Here is a 13,369-nt window from a genome sequence, read left to right as displayed (position 1 = left end):
CTGGAATTCTGCCTGGGATAAGGTGAAGACAATTAATGGTACCTTCCTATCCCAACCTCTGTTCACTGCAGTGGTTGACACAGAGGTCCTTCCACCTGGCTTAAGTGGGGTGTGATCAAAGCTAGAACTGTATCCTCTCTGTGGGAAACTTAAATATTGAGTACAATAAGACAAAGAGAGTAAGAAAAATTAAATGGATAGAATGTATTCATTTCAGTGGCTGACAATGATCAGACAAAACAGTGAATTACTGCTTGCCGTGCTGTTAGATTCTAAATCTCATACTTCCACATTCTGGCAGAGCCAGTGAACTCTCTAATATCCATAAAATAAATTTCTTTTTGCTTAAGCCAGAGTCGGTTTCCATTGCTCACAGCCAAGGACCTCAAATAATATACTACCAGGGAATTATTTCCTATTGCTTTGAGTCACAGGACAAGCTATTAGGCTGGTGCAAAAGTTACTGTAGTTTTTAAAACACATTAACAGTAATGGCAAAACTGCAATTACTTTTGCACCAACCTAATAGAAGCTATTATGTTAATGGACAGTACACTTAGGCTCAAGTCCACTGAGAAGCATCAGAAACTTCAAGACAAGGACTAGAATCAAAGAGTTTGCTTCTGTAAAAGCATTGATGTTAAAATTCAGTATATAGGGTCTAGAAAAAGGGAATGGAGAAAAACAAACCAAAAAAGTTTTTAAGAGTTGTATTTCCACAGAAAACTAAGCTTGACAAAGTACTGGATTATTCAGTTGCTAAGATTTTCCCGAGTCTCACAAACTATAGGAGAAAGAGTATAAAATGGGTTGGTCTTCAACACTATCTGAGGTGTAGGTAGAAGTCAAAGAGAGCAGAATGGAGTCAGTCCCCCAGTTACATTTTGGGTCTATAGACAGGCAATAAGTGCTTCTAGTACCAACTTCTATATCAGTTAGGATCCTTTGGTTACAAGCAACATAAACCAACAATAATTAAAGAAATATGGGGAATTTATTGGAAGAATAAGATACACAGAATTGATAGGATGCTGAAAACAGGACAGGAGCCAGGGCAGTAGAATCTGGAATGTGTGAGTACTGAACCTAGTCTTTCACGTTAACTCCAAAATCAGCAGTGAGAAGTGCTTCCCTGTGTCAAAGTTCCTCTTTATGACGTTTGTTTTAGGTACTTTTAATCTATCTGCCCAGCTCCTAGTCATGAGAATTCTCCTTCTCTTGGAGTAATCAGCAGGGATGTCCCTTTCAGCCACATTTATATTATCTGATCACTTTCAAGACCCTGGTTAGTTGAATAGAGACCAACACCTGAAACAAGCTGGGCCAACCACATTCTCTTTCCCAGAAATTTAGAATTTGAACTAAAAGATATACTGGAAATCATCAATTGTGTCATTAAAGACAAAACTAGCCACAAATTCCTGCTTCTGAGGAAGCTGCTACTTTCCTTGACTTCCTCATTCTAAGAGTCTAGTGGTTCAGCATTTCCTTGGATTCCATGAGATATTATAATAGGTTTCTAATACATTTCTCCTTTCTACTACTTACATTTGCAAGTGTCAGCTTATTTCACTCTTACTTGAGAGACCTCTAATCAATACACTAGTGAAAGTCCTCATTGCAAGGATAAGTATTGATTTTTGAGAATCATGTACAATTAGAGTAAATTTGGAAGCCATTCTTCTTTAGGTGTATTCTTGGATAGGTCCTAATCCCAGCATAGAGAGTGGCCCATTAATAACTAAACACTGAAGGCTCCAAGGCACAGACTTGCAACATTAAAAATAAACAAACCCAGGTATAACCCGTGCCTGCAATTACCATTCTAATCCTAAAGAAAGATAATTTAAGGATTATCAACTTGACCCTGCCGGTAACTAATATTTTTCAGAGAAATTTTCTTCTAGACTAGGTCTTTATAACTGACCATTTAAAGTAAGAAAACCCTGAGAGTATATACATAATTAGTGATAACCCTGGCCCATAAAATCTTATGCAAGAGCTATTATCCCACAAAGAGCTGTACCTTTGATCAGAGAGGCTGAAGTTAATGATCATTATCTGCGTAAGAGCATTGGCGCATCCCAGGTGTTTTCCTCCTCTCCTGTAGAAAATAAGGAATCCAAGAAGAGCCTCTCACCCCCACCCACCAGCCAAAGGGACTGATGTAAATATAAATCTTGTAAATGTAACTATAAACCTTGAGTCTGCAGCACACTTTATTTGTGAACCTGTTGTGTCTACGAAGTGGGTGGAGCTTCTAAATTTTGATGTGGTTAAACCCATATTGTACCAGATTCAGTATTTCCTGCTGTGCTAGCTGGAAATAACAGCAACCAATTCCAGTTAGATTAACCTAAAGATTAAAATTATTACAAGAGTTCAGAATAGGTTAAAGGCAAGCATGCTGTTGTGGATCAGGTAAAAACTGGAACCACAAATTGAAAGCCTTCTGGAACTTGAAGTGTGCTGTCTCCATCTTTCTTTTTTGTTTTCTCTGTGTGTTATGAAAGAGCCTAAGTAGCTCACCCATGTTCACTTAACTAGCTTGTAATAGAGCTGAAAAAGAAATCCAAACCTTTGGACTTTAGTGTTGAGCAACTGCTACTTTCCTTTACTCTCCACCTTGAGGGCAACTATATAAAATCAGCTATGCAAATCTAACTCCTTCCATGTTTTACTACACAGTAAATTGCTTCAAATAAATAGGTACTAAATGAGGTTGATGAGTAGCTGCATGAAAGCTCACTAATTCCATTATCCCTCCTGTCTGCTTGTTTTACAACATGATACGTTGTAGTAGGTAGAGTCCTAGACGATGAAGCCATATAGTCCCAGCTCTGCACCTCACTAGGCAGAGCTTCAGCAAGTCATTTAAACTCTCCAAGTCAGAATATTGTGCTAAGAGAAATAAGGCAGGCACAGAAAAACAAACACTGCATGATCTCATTCATATGTGGAATCTAGAAAAGTTGCTCTCAGAATTAGAGGGTAGAATGGTGCTTCCCAAAGGTATGGGTGGCTAAAAGGCAGCAGGGATGGTGTTGGTCAAAAGATATATAATTCCAGTTAAGTAGGAGGAATATTTTTAAATGTGTCCAGAATAGGCAAATTTATAGAGGTAAGAAGTAGATAAGTGATTGCCTGGGGTGAGTGTGTAGGATGGGGTAGGAAGAAGAGGATAGATGGGGAGGGAGGGATCACTACAAATGGTTATGGTGTTTCTTTTTCCTGTGATGTAAATGTTCTCAAATTGATCGTGGTGATGCTTGCACAGTTCTGCGAACACAAGAAGAATCATTGATTATACACTTTAGATGGATGAATTGTGTGATACGTGAATTATGTCTCAATAAGGCTGTTTTTCAAAAGAATGAAACAATACTAATAAATTCTACAAGTCTTGGCTTTCTCATCTTTAAAAAAAAAAAGATAGTAATTGTTTGTGCCCCAGGGGAGATACAATTTACGAATGAAAATTTACAAATGCTTATGAATGCTGTGAGAGTTAAATGAGATAGCATACATCCATAGTGCACTAGTCCATGGTAAACTTTTGCAGGGTAGTAGCTATCAGTATCACTAGCCTCATGTCAGTCCTCTAAACAACTCTGCCATCCCATCTCTAGTTCAAAACACATACACTACAGCTTTGAGGATTCTCAAAGCAGGGATCTTTATATTGATAAAAACAATCTTTTAGTGTTTTGTGGAGGAGGAGGCAAGGTAAACAGACAAATTGACATTCATTTTGCCTTAATCCAAGTGTCAAAGTCTGGCTTCCCAAAGAGAATGGCCAGTATTCTGGGGGCAGCTGTCAAATCTTCCCAATTTACACAGATGCAACAGCACCTGCTGAATTAACCTATGGCGTTTACCAAAGCCAACCCCTGCCAAAAACAAATCTCTCTCCTCCTGGTATACTGAATAAGAGACAGGGATGCATTAAACATTTACGAAGACACTTCAAGAGAGTCTCAGGTAACAGGAAGTGTTCTGAGATTGATTTGCCATGCTTTGAGAGCACAGAAGACAGATGCAGACACACAGGGAATGTTCCTGAGACTTTTTCTTTTCAATCATCCTCCTCTGTGACTTTTACCCTATAATTTATTTTTAAAGAGGCATCATAGTTTTCTGGGTGCCATAACAAAATCTAAAATAAATGTTTTCACCTAGATAAGCACTATTAAAAGGAAAGGATACTGAATTCATTTGAATACATTTGCGGAAGATTGATTTTCCCAAGGGAATGTACCTATCCTATTTCTTTAATTATTCTTGAAGTTTTGCCTATCAACTGACAATTTCTTACAGAAAGGAGGCAAAACAGCCTGGCTTTCCTGACAGCAAAGAATTATAATAATACTAGAATAAAAACGGGTTTGTCACTTTCCTTATCTCTTCTAATATCTGAGTTACTGGAAGTCAGAAATGTAATAACCCCATCCCAGTAACACAGTTATTCAGAATATGTTAAATTGAAAGGCAAATTCAAAGTCAAATTTCTCTAGTTTTTGAAGATCAGTATACTCATTCCTAACTACAGGCATCCAGTATGATTAGTTATACAACATTAGAGAAGATGTGGTCATACTCACTTTACTTTTTCAACTGATCATCACCCGATTAGAGAGAAGCCCGTTTTGTTTCATATGACTTACTCTCAGCAACAAAACTATTTACTTAAGCAGAGGAAGGCCAACCTTTGTACTCAAAGAGAACTGAGAAATTAAACAGCCCATGATCTTCATTGTTTTGGCTTCTGCTGTAAAGCGTCACTGTGAAAAATTGGTCCTGATCCCAGCAATCGATGTTTTCCTGCTGCACAGGGATGGCCTGGCGTCATCTTGCCATTGTGGCTGCTAAGGGCAGGGTTCCTTATCAATGCATAATGGCCAGAACAAGCCCTCCCCAACCCTGCACTAAGGGCAGGCCCCCAGTCCCAGATCGTTTCCCCATCTTATTCCAGTTTCTCTTTGGGAGCTGTGGTTTCTTTCTGTGATTGAATATGGTTCAGCTCTTTCTGAACCTGGTCCTCCCCCAAAATAATTATCTGTTGGAGAGTGGTGGTCATTGGACAACATTGTGAATATAAAATACCACTGAATTGTACATTTAAATGGGAAATTTTATGCTATCTATATTTTACTACAGAAATTATCTCTAATGTGTATTCCCAGGTAGCAGAGAGGTTGTCTTCTCAGAGGACCCTGAGCTGCCCTTTTCAGCAGGTCCACCGCCTCTGTATCTCTGCATACTAACAAAGACTTTTTTTTTTTTTTTTTTGACGGAGTCTTGCTCTGTCGCCCAGGCTGAAGTGCAGTGTCGCGATCTCGGCTCACTGCATAGGAAGGCCATAGGAAGCATAGGAACCTCCACCTCCCAGGTTCGGGCAACTCTCCAGCCCAGCCTCTCGAGTAGCTGAGATCATAGGTACGCATCAACACACCCAGCTAAGTTTTGTATTTTTAGTAAAGACAGAGTTTTGACATGTTGGCCAGGCTCGTCTTGAGCTCCTGACCTTAGGTGATCTGCCCGCCTCAGCCTCCCAAAGTGCTGGGATTACAGGCATGAGCCACCACGCCTGGCCAACAAAGACTTCTTGTGCTAATCACAGATGTACCAGATGAAATTGTCCCTTTATGCCCTTTCCCTTCTCCGTCAAGGGATGAAATCTAATTTTCCTCTCCTTGAATCTATGTAGACTTATGACACACTTGACACCAATCAAATATAGCAGATATGATGTTGGACAACTTCTGAGGCTCAATGATTACAAGCAATTAATTCATCTTCTTTCTCACTTGCTTGAACTCCCACATTAGATCTCTGAACTGCAATTGCAGCAGTTCAACTGCCCTGCAGTCACCACGCTGCAAGAAAGCCCAGACTAAAGCAACAACGAGACCGATAGAGAAACACTAAGACTACATGAAGAGCCAGAGAAAGGTGCAGCCCTCTGTTCCAGCTTCTGTTGCCTCTGACTGCAACTTATGAAACCCACAGCTAGAACTACATAGTCAAATTCTTCCCCAATTCCAGACAGGCTGAAACCATGAGGTAATAAAATAATTATTATCATTTTTGATGCATAAATTGTTATGCAGATATAGATAACTGGAACTGAAAGTGGAGTGCCATAATATATATCAGAAATACGTGACTTTGGGTTTGGGATCAGGCAAAAGCTGGAAGAACCCTGTGAACTATTAACAAAAGCCTAAAGGGCCTGGGGGAAAACTTAGCAGAATTTTAAAAGGTCTCAAGGAGGCTGTCAATCAAAACCCGGAGGAAAGTGAGAACATTATCAGAAGGTTAAGGAAAAGAGATCCTTTCATACAGTGACAGAAACCTAAGTACAGCTGTCATCTGAGGTAACATGGAAAATAGAAAATGTATGTAAGGAACTGGGTGATCTATCTAAGGAGATTTCCAGGCAATGTTGAGATGGCTGCCTAGTTTCTTCCAGCCACTTATAATAAAATGAAGAGAAAGACATGAACTAAGAAACAAATTATTCAGAGTTTGAATTGAAATTTGAATAATTTGCAAAGATCCCAAAAGTAGTCTTTTCAGCTCGCAGAAGTTTCCAAAATAAGAATGTGTCTCAGGCCAAAGATCAAATCCAAAATGTGACTATGAGATTATCAGAAAGAGTTAAGGTGGACCCTCAAGACACTTTTCAGACAGACAAAAAGGATCTAAAGGGCCTTAAGGATATGCCTCATGGATCTTTTCAATTAAACAGAAGGGTTTCTAAGAATCATAAAAGCATTGCCCCTCAGCAGCCTCACAGGTAAACCCAAAACAGAAAAGGGTGTATCTGAAAGAGATACGTGGGTATGGCTTTTGTCAAATGAGGTAAATCATAAATTAATGCACAAAAACCTACACAATTTTAAGAATTGTATTAGAGAAAACTCAAAATTAAAAGAGGTCATTGGACTCTGAAACTTCTAAAGGCAGAAAGCAGGAGGAGAAAACTAATCAACAGCAAACACAAGAGACTTTAATTAGAAGAGGAAAGATGACTCCAAAGATAGAAAACAGGAGCCTAGGTAGAGGACCAAGCCACATAGAGAACAACTCACAGGAGGTAGAAATAAAATCTAATCAAAGAGCTGTAATTGTGTGTCTGGCTAGATTCCAGAATTGCCACACATCTGTGACAGTTGGGTGCCTCCCTTTTGCCCCCTCTTTGAGTGGGAGTGTCCACTGCAGCTCTTGTACACCTGTCCCACCACTGTACATTGGGTCTACGTGGGGAGGAGAAGACCTCTCTTTGGCTCATTGGTTTTCAGGCGGAGAGCAGTATTTAAAGGACCAAATCCAAACACCTGACAACCTTTAATTGCCAGTGGACCTGATTTAAACGAAGAGATCCTCACCTTTGAACCGAAGCCTTATACTGTAATGGGATGAGTATTTTGGCAGGTCTTGGGAGGGAGGATGAGTGTATTTTGCATGTAGGAGAGATGTAAATAGAGGTCACTCTGTGGCAGACTATATTTTCAAAGATGACTGCAAGGATATATTTCATTCCATTTGCTCTTATACAATCCTACCACTCTTCCGTCAAGAGGGGAGGTCTGATGTCTCTTCTTGTGAATCTAGGTGGGCTTGTGACTCACAAACTCACTTAAAACCAATAGAATGATGTAGAAATGACATTGAGTGACTTCTGAGTGTAGGTGATACACTCAGAACCTTGTAGTGATACAAGGTTTTTAGCTTCAATCCTGTTCATTGAAGCCATAAACTCTTCTATGAAGCAGGTTGACTATACTTGGGTTGCCATACGGGGAGGAAGTCCAAACTAGCCCACACAGAGAGATCACATGGAGAACTCCTAAGGCCTTATGGAAAGAAAGAGAGAGAGAGAGGGCTAGTTGGTCTCAGCTGCTTTAGCTCCAGCCACCATTTGACTGCATACAACTACATGAAAGACCCTGAGCCAGGACATACCCTTCAAGGCCTTCATGAATTTCTGTCCCACAGAAACAATGTGAGATAATAAAGTAGTAGTTGAAAGACACACTTTTTGGTAGCAACAGATACCTGACTACCCAGCTTTCCTTATCTCAATAACATTACCCACCAAGTTTTCTTCTTACTCCACATGCAAAGCATTAGAAAATACAGCCCATTCAACTTCTAAAACATAAACTGAAGCCCAATACTTCTCATTTTCTCTCCTACTTCCTTAGTCCACATCACTATGATCTTTTCTCTGGCAAACTCCTATCTATTCTCCCAGCTTCCATGCTTGCCTCCATAAAATCTATTCTTCATACAGTCCACAGAGTAATCATTTAGAATGTAAATTATGTCACTTATCTTCCTGCTTAAAACCTTCCAATTTTTTGCCTTGCAGTTGAAATAAAATCTTAATTCTTTTTCATGGTCTAAAGTTGTTACATGATCTGGCTCTGAGTCACACTATAACCCCAACTCATCTGGTTCTCTTCCTTGTTTACGCTTATCTAGCTTTATTCAACTAGCTTCTGTTTTTTGGACAAGCCAAATGCTTCCCTAGCTTGGGGGTTTTCATTAATTTTCCCTTTGGAATGGAAATGTCTTCATGTAGATTCTCCTGCTGTTGACTTCTCCTTATCATTCAGTACTAAATTCAAAGGGTATCTTCTTAAAAAGATCTTCTCTGACCACTCTTTAATGCCATCTGCTCATATCTCACATCCACCTCAGTCACTGTTTCATTACTGCATTTTATTTTCTTCATAGTATGCATGACAATTTGAAATTATTAATTTGTTCACTTCATTTTTGGTCTCCTCAGAAATTAGATTATATGTCTCATGAAAGAATATTTTCTCTTCTACATGCCACTTAGAATATTGCCTAACATGTAGTTGAGACACATTATTTGTTAAATGAAGGAAGGAGTGAATGTTATTCCCATGACCTCCATTCTTTTACAGTAACTGTAGCAGACACTGCTAATTGGCTGACCCTAAACCAATTAAGAAAATCTTACTTCCTGCCTATTTCTCAATGATTGCTCTGCAGGTAGCCACATGACCCGACTCTAGACAATGTGAGGTAAGTGGATAATATCATATGCAATTCTTAGAAAACTTTTTTAAAGATAAAATTTCTGTGACAAAAACTTTCTGGTTTTTCACTCCTTGTTCTTGACAAGAATAAGTAACGTAAGACCAGGAAATGGAACAACCATCCTGCAGCCATAAATACAAACCCACATGCTAAGGATGGCAAAAAGGAATAATGATACAAAACAACCCTCACTGAAGGGAACAAATGTGTTGACCTAAATAACTTTGGAAATGAGTGGATTCTGTAAGACTAAAAGCAAAAGGAACTGCATATAAGCACTGTACTCTTGAAGGGAAAGTTGTTTCTCATAGAGGTATTGCTTAACAAATCTATTATTGTTACACATGTATACTGATATTGAACAATTAAGTAAATAGATGGCAGATGGTAGGAACCCGGTTTCTCAATGTTAGAGTAGAAAGCTAGAGATAAGCAAGGGGAGAAAACTATAATGCTTCATGTGGTAATATCTTTATGGACTCATGTTTAGCTTAATATATGCAGATATACATAAAAATATTTATAAATGTGTTTGGGCATATGGGATGCTATATATGAATTTTTTTTTTTTGCCCTGACATCTGAAAAGGCCTACAAGCAAGAACACCCCAATAACAATGAGCACATATAGGACTCAGATCTTGATTACACTATTCTGCAAAAGAACAAGGGTTCCTTGGAGAAATGGTTGCTTTTAGAATTAGGATAAAAAATATACAAGAAGCCTGGAGTATTCTGTAATGCTAGAAAGGAAATATTTGAAAAAACAAATAAAACAAAGCACACACAAACATTGGTTGGATATGTCAACAGGACATAGGACCCAACTGAAAGAGTGTCAGTGGCCAAATCTGGAAAAATTTGGGAAAAAACTTAATAACATAGTATTAGATTATAACACTACATACAAAATATTCATGAGTCCATACTAATATAAAGAAATGATTGAATAAATAAATGAGGGAAATAGACAAATATCCTAGGCAGGAGAATTTCAAATATTCTATATAGATATTGATTCCTTCAAGGAGATGGACCATTCCTCACACTTTACATGTGACATATGCATAATGACTTCCTTCCAAAGAATACAGTATGGAAAGGTGGGAAAAGTTTAGCTTTCCAGTTGAGAAGCTTAGAAAACACTACTTTAATCAGGTAATCAAAGTCAACATCAAAAAGTGATAAGTCACATGAATAGCATGTACCCTCAATATTGACACAGGATTTTTCTCGGCCACTTTCCCTTCTGGAGACCTCCAGCCGGCCACACTTCTGCCCAGGCCCTCCTCGGACCCAGTTTCACTGCTGGAGATGCCCGGTCTACTCAGGCAACTGGGGCACCTGGCTTGCACTCTAGTGCGAATCCCATGGCCACTGTAACTGCACACTAATCCCCCTGCATTTGACTGGTCCCAAGTTCTTGTCCCGTGTCCAAGAAGAATAAGGTTACACTAACAATTAAAGGGTGAAGAAGATGGAGAATAGTTTTATTGAGCAACAAAACAGCTCTAAGTAGAGAGAGGTCATGAGGGTGGGCCCCAAACTGAAGTTGGGTGGTCTCACTCTCCTTGTGCCTGGGCCAGGGCTTTTGTGGGCTCAGATGGGAAGTGCATGCTGATTGGTTTGTGAGTATGCAAAAAAGGCTAAAACAAAGGTTCCATTCAAAAGTGGCCATGGCAGTGTAAAAAACTAATTAGGGAAAAGTAGATATATGTAAAATAAGTAAAGGGTGAAGATCAATCAGAGGAATGCAAGCTGATTGGGAAGAGAGGCTCTCAATCTGGTCTGTGGATTTGACTCATGGCTTGACTTTCAGGCCTTAAACTGCCTTCAGCTTGTAGGTCAAGGTTCACTGGGGACCCACCCTTATCTGCCTACACATTTGTCTGCCTCCTGCCACTATCAATATGATATGATGTGAATAGCACTTTACCTCTGTAGTCTTCCTCCCAAAATTCCATAACTCCAGTCTAATAACGAGAAGAATATCAGACAAATCACCTTTGTAGATTGAGGAACAATCTATAAAATTCCTGACCAGTGTTCCTCAAAACTTTCAAGATCATCAAAAATAAGGTAAATCTAAGAAAACATAACAAAGTAAGTAAAGTATGGTATCCTGGAACTCTAATAGGACATTAGGAAATAACTAAGATAATCTGAATAAAAAATAATAATGTATCAATATTTTTGTTTGTTGTGACAAATGTGCACACTAATGTAATACATTAACAACAGGAGGAATTGGATGTGATGTATATGAGCATCCTCTGTACTATCTTTGCAATTTTTCTGCAAAACTAAAACTATTCTAAAATTAAAAATGTATTTAATAGAAAAGCAATTATGAAAGGAACGCAGTCCTATTGGCATCATAGAGTTGCTATACCAGTTGCATCATGTGAATTCCTATGTTGTTATTTTGATATAATATTCTAATTCTCCCTATCAGAGCAAAGCAATGATAAATGAATATACTGAGTCTCAGAGGTGTGAGAAGAGAATGGCAGGATTGGAAAAAGGAAGAGGCATAGAAAAGACAAAGCTTATTCAGAAGCAAGGCCATTGTCTCATTTACTCAGATTCTAATATAATAATTATGAGAGCAGGTATGCTTTTTTTTTTTAAAACTGAAGGAAGTAGTCACTTTCCACAGTTAAAGAAAAACTCTAATTTTTGTGTGTTGTATTATTAAACATGATATGAAAAAACATGAAGATTAAAATCTAGAGATATTTGGAGGTAGCAAATGGGGTTTGCTGAATTATTCTTGTTTGTCAAGCTTGAAGCCCTTACTATCTGCAGGGCAAAAGGAGGTGATGAATCTTGCTGTTTGTTTGTCTTTGAGATATTATGCACCTCTAAACAGGAGCTACAGAGGCCCAGTTTGTGTGTGGATGTCTCATGAGACTCCCCAGAAAGGGTCTAGGCCCCTCTTGCTAACTATTTGGGTGGTTCAACCAAGGTCGGGAATGCCACATTCAATTCATCACTTAAAGAAGCAAAGAAATGGGCTTAAGTTAGGAACAAAATACCTCTATCTGAAGGGAAGTATAATCAGCAAAAGAGAAACACAATAAAATCAGAAGTAGAAAAGCAGAATGTGGTAACCAAGTGAAGCTCGAGGTAACCCCAGCAGTGAGGGTGTGGTGAAGCAGAGGGATCATGATTTTTGTTTCCAGGCAAGTAAGAAAGAACACCCAAAACCAGACCCCTGCAAAGAGTTAGTATCTGTTTGCTTTTGGTTACACTTCACCTTCTAGAAGCCTGTGAAGATCATCCCCACATCATCCCCATAAGATTTAAATGGGTGGCTATGGAGGAGCAATTGTGGTACAAAACTTTGATACCCTAGGAATGGAAGGGGTTCTAGAGACAAACTTTGTATTTTACTTCCTTTCTCAGAAAGCCCCATGGTTCATGTCATAAATTATAAACTTGGCATTATATATTTAATTGTAATTTCTTCCTCGGCCTATGTAAAGTTCAATCTGAAACAATTTCGGAGTGTTTCATTTTAATGACTGAAATGTGTATTCAATTCCTATAAAAATCCAAAGCTCCATTCCAAATGTAGTTGACATTCTCCAGCACATCATTTAAATTTCTCTTAGGAATTTTGTGCCTTCTGTGAGACAGTGATATTACATTGCCTCAAGGCATTTTGCATATTTGGTTGATTTTAACATTTAAAGTCCTGGTGGTTTCTATACTCTCATTATGCCCCTGTTCATGTCCCAAATTTCCCTCCACTCCTCACTAGGAAGCAGTGAGAAGGTTTAAATAATTTGTGTGATTTTTAAAAAGTAATTTCTCTGGGATGGGGACAAGTGAGAGTCTGAGATGGAAGCATTGATGAAGATATCAGAATTCAGGGAAACTTGTTCTGGTTATGATTGCTAAGAGGACAAATAATGGGATCATTCCACCTATGATGTAGATGTCCTAAAAATAAAATGGAAGCTGAGGACTACAGTCACTTTCAGCATTTAGGGAAAGGAAAAAATTAAAAATTAATTTCAACTTTTCAAAGGTAAACCCTGTTGAATGGAGAATAAATATTTGGATGTAAACAGCTAACAAGAATATGCTAATTTGGCCCAAAGGCAGTGCCAAGAGCCATTATGTCTATCAAATTTTTCTAGAGAGCTCTATTCTAATGTATTAGTCTGAAAAGCGAGGCCCTAGCTCATGTCTGCTTATTACTTATATACATTTTATATTATAATATCTAGACTATGACTATAGTTATCTGGTCTATAATATGTAACATATATATAACACATCT

At 38.5% G+C, this 13,369-nt stretch overlaps 1 protein-coding gene across 2 annotated transcripts in view; it reads right to left on the bottom strand.

Annotated features, from left to right (window-relative positions):
- The window catches only part of THEMIS (thymocyte selection associated), a 243,210-nt gene extending 240,981 nt beyond the window's left edge, over positions 1-2,229 (bottom strand). The window contains exon 1 of one of the 2 annotated variants that reach the window (XM_011951655.1): positions 2,027-2,229. The gene's annotated coding sequence lies outside the window, so the exon portion shown is untranslated. The remainder of the gene's footprint in view (positions 1-2,026) is intronic. The other variant, XM_011951656.1, reaches the window with a different exon arrangement.
- Positions 2,230-13,369: the final 11,140 nt, after the last annotated feature.

The sequence above is a fragment of the Colobus angolensis genome, unplaced genomic scaffold (assembly GCF_000951035.1).
Source record: "Colobus angolensis palliatus isolate OR3802 unplaced genomic scaffold, Cang.pa_1.0 Scaffold322, whole genome shotgun sequence".
Lineage (NCBI taxonomy): Eukaryota > Metazoa > Chordata > Mammalia > Primates > Cercopithecidae > Colobus > Colobus angolensis.
Note: the sequence above shows the minus strand (reverse complement) of the source record. Positions and strands in the feature narration are given on the sequence as shown.